General features: G+C 40.2%; 1 protein-coding gene and 1 non-coding gene across 9 annotated transcripts in view; both read right to left on the bottom strand.

The window, feature by feature from the left end:
* LOC122972572 (partitioning defective 3 homolog) overlaps positions 1-16,567 on the bottom strand; it is a 356,531-nt gene that overhangs the window by 208,846 nt on the left and 131,118 nt on the right. The window lies entirely within an intron of this gene.
* trnac-gca lies at positions 11,102-11,173 on the bottom strand. Its single transcript has one exon. It is a non-coding gene; the product is annotated as a tRNA-Cys (tRNA).

Raw genomic sequence — 16,567 nt, 5'->3', positions numbered from 1 at the left:
ATGTTTGGCTACTTTACAATACCACTGGCATCTAAACATTGACAACAGCATATTCCTTCTCTTTAATAAAATGCTGATCCATCACAGGTACAAATCCTTACAGGTTTACATATGACAAGAGAGTTGTTATGGAGTGTGTGTTTATTTGTGTGTTTACTGTTTAGAAGGTCGCAATATGAAGATTCTCTCCCCTCCCCTTTCTCCCTGACCAATTTTCTTCTACTTAATTTGTGATGGGATTATCCTGGCAGTCCGAAGGGTTTGGTTGGTCCCACGTTTAATAACCAGTGCCGCCACTTCAGACATCGATCCAGGCTGAAGAGGGAGCCAGACCATTGGGGGGGTTGGCTAATAAGTCGAGGCCATAATCCAGCCCCTGTAGTGAGGGATTATGGCCAGGGCGCAGGGTCACAGAGATGTACACACACCACAATTCACCACTGGGAGAGGTCAGACTCTCCAAGGGCTATTACATCGTATTGTTTGTCCTTTATTTATGATTCACACTCACCTTGTTTGGAGGAGAAATATACGGTATAAGCTTGTATGAATCGCTGGATAAAAGTACCATATACACAGCACAAAAGTCAATATTAAAGTCATTTTGTCAGATATAAAATCGAAGGCTGAGTGTATGTGAGAGACCTATAGATGAGGTACGTCCAAGTTTTGAAAATGAAGAGCTGTTTTATTTTATTTTCATTTCTTTGTAAGCTTCTTTTTCAATGTGTGTGTGGTTTAAACTCTGCAAAGAGAGCAAAAAGTATCATTACATAAAACAAGTAAGCACTGATAACAGAACCAAAAATATGAATGAGAATTATGTGAGAATTGAATTAAATCAAATAATGAATAAATCTCACGCACATGACGCACATAACACATGGCTGCGGTCAAAAAGGACAAACAAAGGGAGGAAGGCAACATATATATAGCCTTTTGAGTGGATTGATTGATTTCAGCAGAGAGGGGTCTGCCTGGGAATAGTCAGGTCCTTGGTAGACTTTTGACATTTAGTTTAGTATTGGATTGAAGAATCTTAGACATTCTGGATGCTGTAAGGTCACTCAACTCGATTCTTGGCCTGGGCACACACGCACATCTACTGATTTTTGCGGCCAGAGGGACCTGAAGCACAGTTTGAAATGGGCAGGAAGAAATTGTCAATAGGTGTGGTGGGCCTTGCTTCAATTACAACTGACAGCTTGTGCCCACTCCACTGGCAAAAATCACCAACGTAAGCTGTCATGAGTATGAAGCCATAAATGATTAAGAATATCAACCAGCTGTAGAACAGTATGCTGGACTTACAACATAGAGGACTTATAATGTGAAGTTGAGGATTTTTCACTGTTCCATAGCTCTGACATCATACAAAGCCAGACAACATCTCAGTCTTTTCAACAAAATGTAGAGAAACTTCCAATAAGAATAAATTAGAATGTTTATAATAACCTCAGTCCAAATCTCCAAACGATATAAATGCTTGTTTTAGTTTTTTTGCCAACATTTATTCAGAAAGTGACGTGATGATGAATTTAGTGGAGAAATATGAAGACTGTATGATTCCAATGGCAGCCCAGCAAATGGTGTGTTGGTTCAAATCAGGAGCAGGAAAGGTTTGTGTTGTCATAGGAGATAACTGCCAATCATCCATAATCTGTTGTCAAGTTTACCTTAAATGATGCTTGCTTCAAGCACTGCCATCAGTCATAATGAAAGCCATGAATAAATAAAGCCAGAAATAACTCGGGTTGACCAGCTATGGAAAAGTTTAGTGAACTCACTATAGTGAGGACATTTCGTTGTTGCTCCATATGGTGTGTTCAGTTCTGACATGCCACAGGGAGGTCACAAGCCTTACAAAGCCAGACTACATCTCAGTTTCTACAACAAATATTGGAAAAGCATCCAAAAAAGAATCAATAAAGCTTGACCGGATCAGCAAATGTTTACACAATATGACTCACAACCAATTCAAAACCAAGCAAACACCTATTTACCTGTTACATGAAACACTATTCAGCATATGCATTAGCTAATCTTTTTTAAAATCAAAAACAGATTTGGTGATAGGTAGGGAGAAGGGAAAAAATGACAACCTTCTGTGTCTTTCCAGCTGGAAAATCCAAAGCAAACACCAATCACTGCCCAAATAGTGTTTTGATCTGATCAGTAGTATGGAGCATTGATGTCTGAGAGAAGGAGATAACTGTCAATCATCTATTGTCAAGTCCACTTTAAAAGACCTCCATCTCAAGCAAGTGCCTTGCCAGACAAAAACATTATGAAACACCATCATTTATCGCTGTCAAGATGCTATTCCTCTCAATGGGGAAGTGTTTGAGGACACCCACTCAGACAGCACAGCTCTTACAGAGTGCTTTGATGTCCTATTGATGCTTCCATGTTGTCAAGTTCACAGGAGTGTTTTATACCTCCATAAGATCTTATTAACTGGATGACTGAGATTAATCCACACAAACTGTGTGATCTGATAACAACAATTTCTGCAGAGTAAAAAATGTAAAACAACATATTTTTTTACAAAGTCACTACTCAGGTTGGTTATAAACAACACCAACCTGCAGCACAGTAACATCCACCTCACCTCATTTTCCCACTTTTTCCTGAAGTGGCTCTAATAATGTAGCAAAATCAGCTTCTAACGTAGTGGTGAAAGAGATGGGGGTCAGCTCTTCCAATCACTGAAATGGCATGGAGTAAAGACAGCAGGTCCTTAAAATACCTGGAGAGCAGGGAGTGGTCCTACCTCCTGACTGGATGCCAGCACATGGTAATGGAGCTAATGCCTCAGCATACTGATAAGGTTATAGAGAGGACATGCTGAGGATAGACTTTGTATTTATGTGTGTGTGTGCTTGTCTGTGCGTGTGTATGTGTTTTTGTATTTCTATTCTTATGAAACTAAATAACGTCACAGTGATAGGAAAAAATAACCTTTATTACATTCTGACACTTCTCACTTAAATGTAAAATTAGTTAGAGTTGTGTCTTAATGTTGTTGTCAATGAACATATTCTGGCATATTCAGAGGAACTTATGTGAGTTTTGTTTCCTCTTGATGCCAAGAGCACAATCAAAAGCTGTTAACCAAAAGGACTTTAAATGCAGGCGCAGAAATCTCAGAGATTAGTTAATATTATATAATGTGCTGTCTGGCTTGAATCAGTGTGCAGCGCTGAGGAAATCAAGTTTGAAATCAAATCAAACAGGTTTTAGGTTTTTAGTTGGTCCCTCACAATTTAAAGAAAGAACTTCTTTCTAGATTCACAATATTTGTACTGAAGTTCAACAATCATACAAGGAGAAATGCACTATAGAAGAGTGAGGTATATTCTTCCTCCATACACAAAAACCTCAATAATTCAGAATTCAGTGTTGTTGTGACTCTTACTTTTTCTTGACTGGAGCATCATTTTCTCCAATATCACTGGTTTCATTGACACATGAAAGTACGAACGTGAAGCCTGGCTCTAAACTGCAGCTTCTCTAATCTCGGTGGTTTGAAGCTCTCAAGCACAATACTGCAGCAGGTGATCATCATGGAAACCTGCTCTGACATCCCTGATTGGGGTGTGGCCATGAGTGTAACGTGCTTGTGAGTTTGACCCATAAAGAGCAGTGCTACAGCAATTTGTTTTCTCGATGTATCGCAGTGTGGATCTACTTTTTAACCTGCTAATGTGAAGAGAAAGTAGGTACACTAATAAATTATGACATAACATCTGCAATGTACCAAATATCAGTGAGAACATGCTGTAATGTATCTAAGGGTGGACTTTTCCTATACAGCAAGATGTAGGTTAGAGGTTATAGAATAAATAAAGTCAGGTCCTTACTAGTATTTAAATACAAATGTGTGCATACACTAAGAATATAGGCACTATCAGTCGACCAGGGATGAAGGCTGTCTGCTGGGTGAATAGGGTATTTTCTCCTGTGACCCTCTGGCCCTGGCGTACTCCGAGTCCATGCTTTCACATCGAACTGATTTAAATATAAATGCCAAGCGACCACGGCTTCATGAAATGTCTAAAAGCTATTTTTTCCTGGGCTACTTTGAATACTTCAAGCCTGGGCCAGTTCAATGTCTGAATAAATTATGGCACTGAGACATTTTAACTCTCTCTCCAACCGCTGACTACATATTGATGTCCCTTGTGTGTAGCGAGGGGGGATTTCCACTGAATACAGCCTGACCTGAATCATCCACATGGGGACAAAAGGTTCCATTTTTTGGGGGAGTAAGGCAGTTCTCGAGTGGTGGGAACCAGGACTGTGGAGAAGGAGATGAAATATGTAGAGAACTTAAATGGGACAGTGGTCAAGTAAAGGCCAGACGGGGTCGAGAACACCACTTAGAGTGCTTCTGTGAAGTGTTTAGAAAACTCTAATCTGATGTAATGTCAGAAAGCAAGACAAGACAAACTTTGAATAAACATCAACTGCTGACCTTTACCAAGAGCAGAAGATGGAATTGAATAGACGGATGATGGAAAAGCACTTTAAAGCAAAGGGGCATTTATGACAACAAAAACTCTATTTGGCTTCAGAGCTAAGTGCCGTACTGTCTATACAGTGTGTGTGTTTGTCTGCTTCTACACATAAGCATGGTTGTGTAAAGCTTTATGTGCAGACTTTTGTGTAAAGGCTTATACCTGTCCATATGCCTGTGTTTGTCTATGCTTGTATATGCATGAATGCGTATACATCGTCTGAGTGTGTGTTTGGGCTTTCATGTACATGTGTACGTGTGCAAATTGATTTTTACATTTTCATGTCCTCCTGTTTCTGAGAAAATCCTCTGTGGAAGATGTAAACACACTGTACAATAGCTGCTTTTGAGCGAAACATGGAAATATAAAAAAAAAAACAGCCTCTTCCAGCATCTCTTTCATTTCATTTTCATTCTGAACTCAAACCTTACAGACAGAATCTGTCAATAAACTTGTGTTTGCAAACCACTGAAATTAAAAAAAAATGGGTCTAGGAAAACAAAAAATGTCCATCATTTGGTGTTTCTGAAGCCATACTTCACCATTTTGAGAAATACGCTTTTTCAACTTCTTGCAGCAAGTTAATAAATAGCAAACTATTTCTTTGTTTTTTTAATCACTTTGAGGCAACAGGAGGAAACAACAGGAAGTAACTGGCCAGACCTAGAAACTGTTTCAGCATGTCCTATAGGACCACAACTTGTCATTTTCAGACTTTTCATACAAACTTAAAAAACAAGCTATGTTAATTTATGAGCTTTAGAGATGCTTTGTTTTGGACAAAGCCAGGCTTGCTGTTTCACCCTGCTTGCAGTCTTTATGCCAAGCTAAGCTAAAGATATGACAAACATGAGAGTGGTTTTCATCCTGACATCAAACTCTCTGCAAGAATAATTCCCAAAAAGTCCAACTATTCTTTTAACACAAAATCCAGTCTTATGTTGCTAGTTTATTAAGTTATTTACCATTGCACATGATCTAAAGCACCTAATCCGTCTGGTTTTGTGTGAGTACCATACAGCTGCACAACAGGTAATATTTACAGAGAAATCAAAACACTGCCCTGACGTTGTCCTCCATACTGTTTACAGATTTTAAGATGAAATTCTTCACACAGCAGCCTCCTCCTCACGAACAGGACAGAAATATCCCTTGACCTGCTGTGTAGACTCTGTAGAAAAGAGTCTCTACTTCTCGTGATGGTGTTTGTGCAGGTGATATACTGTATATTAGGGTCACTTCTTCAAAATGAACTGTTTAAAGCTGCAGTTATATTGATCTCTTCAATCACTTTCGACCTTGTTCGGCATGAAGTGTCAAGCTAAAAGATATGATGATACTACGGATGTTACAGGATCCAATCTGTAACATTTGTATCATTGTTTGTCCAGAAAACAATGTCGTTATCGTTAAATAAGGATGTTACCATGTATACAGGAATTTCTACTTTGTTCAGAATGTTTCCTGTCCTCAATAAACTTCCTCTATCAGTCATATTAGTTACAGTATACTGGGTAAGAAGTCCCATCACTGTCCCTAACACCAGAGAGAGCTGTATTCTCACAGGGTTGCTGAGTCAACCATTGTGTTTTCATTTTGAACAAGAAATAGAGAGAGACAGACACAGATTCGTTTCTCCTGACAGAAAGACAATACAGACTATTTACTGGAGAGAGAGAGAGGAGAGGATGTCAGCCTTCCTCAAGCCCTCAGAGATGAGTCCTCCAGCGGCAGACACCTAGACACTTCAACAACAATAACACCAGTATGTGTGTGTGTGTGTTTGTGCGTGTTTGTGTGCGCGTGCATGCTTGCGTGTGTTTGTGTGTGAGTGTGTGTGTACTGCTCTCAGACTGTTTCCCCAGACAATGAAGATCTCAGAGAGGAGGGGAGGAGTAGAGTTCACTCCCCAAATCAAACCTGACTCAACTAGGTCGAGGCTCTACTCACACTGAGACTTCAGAGAGCAGCAGAACTAGTGTGAGTACCTGCGTCTACATGTACAGTGAGGTCGGTAAGTCTGAGACCACGTTAAAAAGTTTGCCATATTACACAGCAGACCTTCAAAAAAATGTTTATTTTCACATAAAGCCTGAAATAATCAGAGAGTTTGAGGATTCAGAAACACAAGAAGTTTTGACATGTAAAATGAAGAAGAAATATTTAAGATTCTGCACTATTTCTAACTCAGCAGTCAAATTTAAGCAAATCAACTTAGATCCATTGTACAAAAGTACAGATTTCATTGAGTTGTGCCCTTCCATTCAAGCATGCACTCAGATGACACTCAGGTGGATCAAATCTACTCATCAGAGGCTCGTTAAAGTAACTCAACCTGCAGCCAGTCTTCACCTGTTATGAATATGGCTGTGCCTCAAGTTTCCAGCAGATCATTGCTTACTAAGTAGCATTGTGATAGTGGGAAACATGGCATCAGCACAAAGTTGTCAGAAGTCCAATTGTTATTTTAAGCATCTCAGCATCAAATCATGGCTAAAGATTTTCAAGGGGGCAGTGTATGGAAAGCTTTGCAGGAACTGGATCAGTTGTGTCTAAGGTACGATCAGGCAGACCAAAAGTGACCACACCATCGGAAGGACAATACATCAAGCTTAGTTCCCTGACAGATAGAAAAGCAACCTCATCACTGATACAGAATTTGCTGAATAAAGAACACAAGACTCTAATCAGCAAAAGTAGTGTCAAAGGCTATGTTGTAGTGGTCCCAGAGGACAAGTAGCAGTTTCTCAACAACTTCTCAGGAGGGGAAACAAGGCCAAACGCATGGGGTGGGCTAAGAAATACCAGCATTTTACAGTCTGAAAGAAGACTGGAAAAATAAAATGTAAGCATGCGTATACTTCTATGTGCACATGCTTCATAAAGCTGGATTTATGTTTCTGCATTAAGGGTTTATGCCTAACCTACAGCAGCTATGAGTGTTTTTCTACGATGTAGCTGACTTGAGCCTTGAGCCTCCTAAAACTTCATATTTGGGTTACAGCCAGTTTTGCATCTGTTTTTCCCTACAAGTTTCAGTCTCTGATGCCGGTGGACATCATTGAAAGAGAAGACAATATTAAGGAAGTTGAAGGACACACATCTAGCAAAGCCATATTACACAGCAGACCTTCAATGATCGCTGAATGGTAGTGGTTCCCTATTCAGTAATGAGACAGGGCAAATAATGGTTATGTTACCTAGATGTAACTCCAGTTCAGTATCAGACGTGTATCAGACAGTTCAGATCTAGTAATGCTGTAGAGATATTAAGATAAAAAACAGATGCTCAACCCTAAATCAAAACCTGCAGCACCTACTGCAAGACTCCCCTTGCATTGATTATATATCCAGTTTAAGTGTTCCTAGTTTAAGGTGATTCTCAGATTAAATATCATGTTGCCTATTTATTTAGTGTTTTTTCCACCTTATATGTTACTTCACTATGCCTATATTCCCCAAAACTAAAAAAATCTAATGAAAAAAAAAAAACCTTGTTAAAAAATAGGATCAGCAGTCCCATTACAAGACCACAACCTTATCCCGACTTAAACCAGACTCATGGAGACTCCCATCCACATCCCCAACACACCCACCTCTCCAGGGAGTTGCTAATCAGCAAACCAAACAACCCTCAGCCGCACCAGACACAGGTCCACAGCAGCACCTTCTATTTAAACACAATTTTGTGTGTTTCTCCATTATGGCCGGTCTGGAGGTACAGACTCTGGGAGAAAAGGGGCCATAAATCTCACTCAGCCTGATATGTGGCCAAGTCGCTCATGATTAAAAACACCGCTCTGAAAAAGTCATGAGCCAGGAGAGGTAGAATTTACAGCCGTGGCTAAAGCTACCAGGCGTTTTAAGGATTCGGTTTGGGTGGCTGAGGAAGTTTTGACGTCTCCAAAAAATATCAAAAACGTGTCACTGCTGAGATGATTAAAAAGCTCTTCAAAGTCAGATCTCTTCTCAGCCCTGAGGTATCACTTCAGTGTGGGAGGCTACTCTGGTCAACATTAGGGTTTGCCAGTCTGTAAAAGCTGCGATGAAACCTGCCTCACTCTGCTTTGAGAAGGTACTCAGGCACCCAAAACAATTTTATTAATATGACTTCCAGTGGTACTCCTGAGTGTGGCATTGTAGTCTAAATGCAGTTGAAGAGGCTTTTACAACCAGAGAAAATAGGCAGTGAAAACTACTGGCACAAAAAGCTGATCTGCACAGGTTCAGGGTGAAGATAAAACACTCATAGGTATAAATGTGTTGAAGAAGAGTTAGGCACATTGTCTCATATATTAAAGGTGCATTTTTTAGCATGCGAATATCAAATCATTACATCTACATCACTATATTATACAATAGCAATGTAGACACGAGACTATTATTGAGAACTCAAAGCTTATGTCAGCCTCCACACTAGATTTTCCACAGTGGGCAGCCATATCTTTGCAGGAGAGCGTCTGGATCAATTTACAGCACAAAGAGTTTGCTTCTCACAGTATATCTCAAAACAAGCTTCAACTGTCACAGATTTAATTGCCACAGTCGATGTGTGAGTGGAAACTGGAGGCTGATGAGTGAGTGAATGAATTTCAGTTTCTGGCAGGTCAGACGGCATCTAAAGCGCGGAGCGGTTTCCAGGCAGCACATACACGAAATCCATATCGCAAACATTTCAGCTGTGAGAACGACTCCTTCCTCTGCTGTGAACAAAAACATCTTCACTTCATCTGCTCTTTTTTTTAGCAAACATGACGAATTCAAGCTTCCGCCAGAGTCCCCCAACTTTTTCTGGACCCTTTGATGATTTATTGGGAAAAAGAGAAAGTTATTTGGTGTGTGAGATGAGAGGAGTGCTGTGGTAGGAGTGATATGGGCACTGGTGTGAGGCCTGGCTTAAATGTGTTGTTTAATGAACAGAGATATTTCTGGTTAAAAGCTGCCTGTGGGGAGCCGCTGCAGAGTACGTATGCTAATCTTGAAACAACTCGTACACACATAAATTCATTTCTGCTCAGATACACACACACACACACACACACACACACACACACACACACACAACGCAATGTATGAGGTCAGAATGGTTTACATACAACAAGTCAAAGCATATCAGAGAAGCGTTCTTTCCCGTAACAGAACACAGCAACAAAGACAAAAACAGAAGAAAGGAACTCAAAACTCAGTGCTATTGTGCACTATGGGAAGGACTTATTAGGACTGTTTTAGAAAACATGAATATAGGATCCTAAGGAACAGATGGTATTATGATGTGCCGACTCTGTGTTTTGGATATGCATCACTCTGATCAGTCACGCAGTATTATGAAAGCACATGAGGTTTTCATAGAGATTCGAGGCAGGGGATGATGAGAGGAGAGCGGGGCTTCAAAAAAATCTAACTTTTTCTAGGTAGGTATATTCAGCACCCTTGGTAGAAATCACACGTGTAATTGGGCAACAGGGCGTCATAGGGAGTAAGAACTTTTCCTGTCTCACTGGTAATGCTGATAATGCCGAAATAATGCTCAGATAGTGGCAGAGAGTAGTGGTTACATGAGGTTACAAGAGCTATATGTGGCACTTAAACATCAATAAATCATTACTGCAGTTACTCTTTATCTTTTAACATCATGTACCACCAGGTCAGATTTCACAGACAATTGTCTGGATTGTGTTATCGTACCAAAAAGAGATTGCTTTACATCTCAAAACAGGAAAAGGATTATGTTCTGTCGGTGCAAGTTTCCAGAGTTTCTTGCAGTTATAGATGGAAGTAGTGCAAGGCTTCAACTAGTTTCAATTGCTCACAGCAATGACACGACTTGACCACACAGTTAAGTGTATGGAATGATGAAACATGCAGGTAATGGGAAAATTTTAGCAGCACTTGAGCACTTGAACATTTGATCTTGACACACACATAACTCTAAATTCTGCTGTCATGCTGTGATGAAAATTTTGACAGTATTTTATTTATTAAGCTATTTGATTCTTTGGATCTTTTATTGCTCTTGAACCAACATCCATGGGACGATGGCCCAGCTGGGTCTCAGTTCAAAGCGTCACACCCAAATTTCGGCGTATTTGTTGTGTGTGAGTGAATGTTTTTTTTATCCATTATCCAAACATTTTTTACCATAAACTAACAGTAAGTTTAGTTCTTGTTTGGTCAGAAGTTTTTGTCACAGCAGAGGACAACTTTTTGTCTCCTACCAGGAGTTACGCAAGCGAGCAAGGAAGCAAGGACAGAAATGACTTGAACTGAAAGAGTTGTTTGCTTATATTATTGCAATAATCCATTAGAGATGAAGTGGCCCTTTCACAAACTTTAGCCCAAACACAATAATCCATAAAGAATACTTCCTGACATCCTATTTCTTCAAAAAAAGCTTTCTGAAAGAAGATAGTATTGGAACAGTTAGCTAAATGGCAAATATAAGCCAAGAGGTGATCAAGAAAAGCAGGAATGCAACTGTCTGAATCGAGCAGAATTAAGCAAGGTGTGAGCTTGCTGACAAGGCAAGTTGAACCCAGTCTCCATTTGATGGGTGCATCATGTCATCACCCTGTCCTAAAATGAGGGGGCACCCAGAATTGAACTAGGGACCTCTTGATCTGCAGTCAAATGCTCTACCGCTGAGCTATACCCCCTGACACTACTCCCAGGCCACATGAGGGAAGATGATCTCTGCTGCTTGACTGAATTGCACTTAACAAAGACAATTTGGGCCAGTGGGCTTTAGGAAGTGGGCAGGAAATCCAACGCCTCATGTCAACCTGCATCTGCTCTGCTAAAGTAAGACACTAAAAACCAAACAAGCTCCGGGGTGTTTTCCTCTAACTTACCAAGTGCTGACAACTCAATATAGAGGGTTGCAAATGAAAGGAGACTTTTCCTTATAGATATCAATAAAGTATTATTGCCCTTAATACAAATGAGCTGCCAGGATGAAAACAAAAATCTGCAGTTGATCAGAGAAAATGCAAGAAAGACTTTCATACAAGACATGATTAATGGGGAGTTTGCTGCAGTGGAAGAGTTTGTAACATTCTCTCTTCTTTGTGTTTCTGCTGCTTCCTGTAGGCGAATGAAAACATCTCAACACATTTTAATAATTCATAGACAAATCTATGCCAAAAGATAGGGAGCAGCTTTTTCTTCATATCCAAACATTGCAGAGCCAGGACTTCAGTCCAATATACCAACATGTGGTTTCTAGACATTTGCAAGGATAGCTTAAAGGAAGTCCGCCGGGTAGTCGCTGCACATTGTCAAATTAATTTGCCCTTAATGTTCAAATAGCTGGCAGAAACCATTCCATGAGGAAAAAAAAAAAAAAAAAAAACAATAAATCAAGCAGACTCTGCAAAAATGTTTTGCTTTGATCAAAGCTGCGATTGTGGGCCAGAGTAAGTACTCTGACAGTGATCATGTTTGTGGGAAGACGGGAATGTGGTAGGGGAGTGTTCTGGGATTTTCACAGCGCTTTGGGGCGGATTGTATCTTTGTGGATCTGATGAAAAACAGGAGGAGGGGGATGACAGACTTACTGTAGCTGCGACAAAGAAGATGCATCTCTCTCTCTCTTTCTCATAAGCAAGCTAGCACCAGTTTCATCATTATTCATGAACACTTCACACATGTTAATTGTGCCTTCTTACTTTCTTATTCCATGGCTTTTACTGCATTGTTAGTCACTTGTTGAGTATTTCTGTGTATTGTGAGTGTGCAGCAAAAAAAAAAATCTAGCACATCCATGTAGTGACATAATTTCGCTGAACTTGTTTTGTTTTTCATGAAGGGAGTGATATTCTCTAGATATTGGACAAATAATTTTAGCCATATGTTAAAGTATTTCTTCCTACAAACAGGGAGTGAGTTAGAGTATTACATCCTTTACTAATTGTGTGTGTGTGTGTGTGTGTGGGGGGGTATTATATGACTGGATACGAGTCTGTATTACTTGTTAGGGTGGAGTGTTTCTGCAGTATGTCAGCGTTTGTGTATTTATGTTTGCGTGTGCTGTTTTATGAATCCGTTCACCTATAATGATGAAAACCTGTTTGCTTGCACACAACCTGTCTGCCTGCATTATGCGGGTGTAAACATACGTGTATTTCTAGCCGCATGTGGCAGCCAGTATGTGCCTGGACATGCCTCCGAGTGCTTCCCTCACATGTGCTTTGAAGCAGACGAACTTCACAGGTGACCTCCTGGTGGACGACAATGGAGCAGATTGGTGCGGGAAAGAGAGAGGGGTTGGAGCCTTTTACAAAGGGACTAATGAGGCGGGTGTAGGAGTCAAGGGGTTGTTTGCAGGTCCGCTGGGACAGAGAGCCTGGAGACAAAGAGATGCTAAACACCTCTAACCCTTTGTGGACTTATTGTGCCGAGAGCAGGAGGCATTGCCCTTGGCCAACTGTGACCCTCTTTTGACATGTGATACACAATGTAAATGAACCATAGAGGTTCCCGCAGACTAATGAGAGAGACAGACAGTAGGAGAGACACACAGAGACAGATTTACTGTGTTGCACGATTTTTGCATTAAACATTTTAAATTTGAATAGACAGGAGAGGAGGAGAGGCATAGCAATTATGCTAATTATACTGAGGTGTAATCATTATAATTATTGTTTGTATTGTTATAGTGATGTGTTCTTAGATTAAGCCTAGACGTTTTTTTTCCTCCTCTTTTCATCTATTGTTTGAATGTTCCACATTTTTGTTTTTGTCAAGAAATATAACACGTATGAGCAAAAATACTAATGTGTTTTTGTAAATTCAGAATTTGTTCTTCTGCAGAAAAGCGAGTTTCTCAGAGTCCTGTGCTTGCTTAGAAGAAGGGAGACTTTTGAATTTGGGGGTGAAAAAGTGAGAGGAAATATAAGACTGGTATAATCACTTGTTATTTAAGTTGCATTCAGAGTGTCAGACTAAAAACAAATGAGCATTCAGCACAAGAGGAAGAGAAAGGCAGTTAAATGATTCGTTTCCTGCTGAAGTTACGAAATAACATCAGAATAGCTGCATTGAATTACCATGACCATAAACTTGGCATGTGTGCGTATATTCAAGTAAGAGATAAACAACCACAGAGATTTATTAATAAATGACGCAAGAGATAACTATTGAGGAAGTCCAGCTTTATTTTAGTTTATTAAATTGTTGCTCAAATTCAAAATCAGAAGGTTCTAATTGTAACTTGGCAACAGCAACCCTTTGTGATATTTTTAGTGGTCGGTGACTAAGTGAGAAAAAGATACCCTGAAGACTTATACTGAATGTTTGAGAAAAATGAGATGAAGAAAGGTCAGATGACTCTGTTAACTCAGCAATCAAATTCCCTGCTAACACTTCCTGTCTCTGGAAAACTGCAAAATCTCAGCCCCAAAATTATCCCTCAAAGCAGAGCCATTATGAGCAGGATTTATCTCAATACTGCATATTAGTGTTTACACAGAGGATAAACAAACTGTGCATTAAGAGTCCTGTGAGAAGTCAGAAGTGGGCTGAGATGCCATATTTCAGACACATAATTCTCCTAAATGTCCTTCTGTTGAGTGTCTGTGATACTGAGATGACACCAGAGTCAGTGCAAACAAACTCTGACTCCCTTCCCATGCTCTCCGTCACAGGGTTAAGGCCAGTCCCCACTTGAATCTGTTTCTATATGTCAGAAAGTGTAAATAACTTTGTTTCCCAATAAAGACCTCACTGGTCCTGTGTTGCCTTAAGTGTGACACAAGTGACCTGCAGAGCTGCTCTCAGCTCGTCTCAGGAAGTAATAAAGCAGTCAACAAACACACAATCACATACACACACACAGCTCCACAAGATTCAGCTGTCTGGCTATGGCTTTATTGGGATTCTGGCAGAAGTAATAATAGCAATAGTACGACAGAGAGCAAGATGGCTGCCTGACCGGGAGTTCTATAACTATTTGGTGGATATAATTTAATGGGCTGCGATTGACAAATAAAATAAGCTAAGTAGTAAATCTAAGTGTGGTCAAGCATGCTCAAAAATGTTGAATGATGGGCGAGTTATGAGACTGAAGAATAGAAAGATGGTGATTCCGGATTGTTTAACAGTTGAGTTGAAGATGAAAGTGGCGTTCAAGAGGCGATTAAACTCAAAGGTGGACAGTCTACTTTACTTGCTGGAAAAGCTAGTCATTGAAAACAGAGACTGTCTGAAAGCTGAACTCATTCAAAAACTAAGGAAATTCTGTACAGGATATGGTGGATGTGCTACACAAGAAACAAAAGCTGAAGAGTAACGAGAAGTTTCTGAAAGTTTACATTCAACCAGCCAAGACTCACACCAAAAGAATGATTGAATTGAACTTCAGAGCTCTATTGGATGAAATACCCCTTGGGCGACAGATTTACACTGCAGGGAACAGGAGAGTCAGAAGACGCCCAACAGGTGTGGATAACAACTGAGATGTGGAAAACAGAGACAGAGGGCGGACAACTGAAGATTGTCTGGAAAGCTTGTAAGTCCTGAACAATTCACTCTTGTGCACTGGAATACAAATGGATGGATGGATATGAACTTCATTTCCCTCAATGAAATGCATTGATATAGATGGATATACTTGGTTTGGCTATAACAGAAGAACTAACATTAAGACCCCTAACTCTCGGGGGTGTGGGTATCTATGAAAATGAAATTTTTAGGTTATACAGGGTTAGCCTAATTGATAAATCAGTAGATGGGATAATTGATTTACAGTTAAAGCATTTGGTGTCAGAGTATTGCTTTATACTTTTCTCCTGCTATCTTCCCCCTGATGGATCACTAAGGGCTGACTCCTATGGGTTGTCTTGGGCGTTATCAAGGTATTACAGTATACCAGAGTATTTAGAAATCTTTTTTTATACCGTCAAAAATACAGATGCTCCTCTTTCTGTAAAACTGATAAGGAGATGCTGTATTGAGGTGATGTATTGCAGTGCACAGCACACACCAGCATAGGTCAGTCTCTACTGGTGGAACAGGCAATTGAGCTGCGAAAGATGGCGACTGCGAGTGGTATGGAATTAGGACTGTCAAGATAACCACAATAACCACAATATTGCAATACCACGCAAGCAACCGCCACATCTGCTATGTTCACATTTTTTCTTTTTTTCATGAGGCTAGGCCCTTCTTGTTTTACACAATGTGTGTGTATTGAATGTTCGATGGCTCCTCCAGTCCAGTCTGGTGCAGCACCTCCAGAGCATCCCGTCTGCCGTGCGCAATGTTTCAAGCACTTGTGGGGTCCAAGGAGCCTTGCGCTGGCCTTCTGCAGCTAGCATCTAGGCTAACAAGCTAACCTGGCATCCAGTCTTCATAATAGAGCCGGGCTTGGGGTGAGCTGACCCGTGGGTCGGTGCTGAATTGAATTATAGAGGGATAAGTTTTCTGTGTGCTGTTGGTGAAGTAAATGGAGATTGAAGATAAACAAATATAAAACTCAGGTTATGCATTTAATTTCATTTTGGTTCAACATACACTGAGTATTACAAATACTTAGGACTTACTCTAGAGGACCATCTAGGTGCAGGGGTCTGGGGTTATTGTAAGCAAGCAAAATGTGACGCAGTTCAGAACAGAGTAATGCACTGTTTTCTGGGTGTGCACATGGAAAGGGAGGGGAGCCATGTGAAGTGCGCCATAAGGGACATGTTGCGACTGTGGAATAGATTAATCAACATGCCAGATAAGAGACTTACAAAACAACTTTGCTTTTGGGATTTGTCAAATAATTATTCTTGGACAAGGGGGCTTGCAAAAATATTTGGCAAGACAGGTCTTATATATTATATGTATAAATTATCTTGTAGTGCTGGTCAAATTAAAACAATACTATTTGAAATTTAGAAACAGTAATGGTGAGAAGACATTTTTTAAACTTTTTTTTATAAACCAAAACTGAGAACGTACAGTCTGATTAAGTGTATTTACCACCCTGAGCACTACGCCACCCTTAACCAGAGCACAGAGGTCTGTCTGTGCCCAGTTGAGATATGATATCTTGCCTCTGGCGGTGG

This window comes from Thunnus albacares, chromosome 21, assembly GCF_914725855.1.
Source record: "Thunnus albacares chromosome 21, fThuAlb1.1, whole genome shotgun sequence".
Classification (NCBI taxonomy): domain Eukaryota; kingdom Metazoa; phylum Chordata; class Actinopteri; order Scombriformes; family Scombridae; genus Thunnus; species Thunnus albacares.
This window is presented reverse-complemented; position numbering and strand designations above follow the sequence as displayed.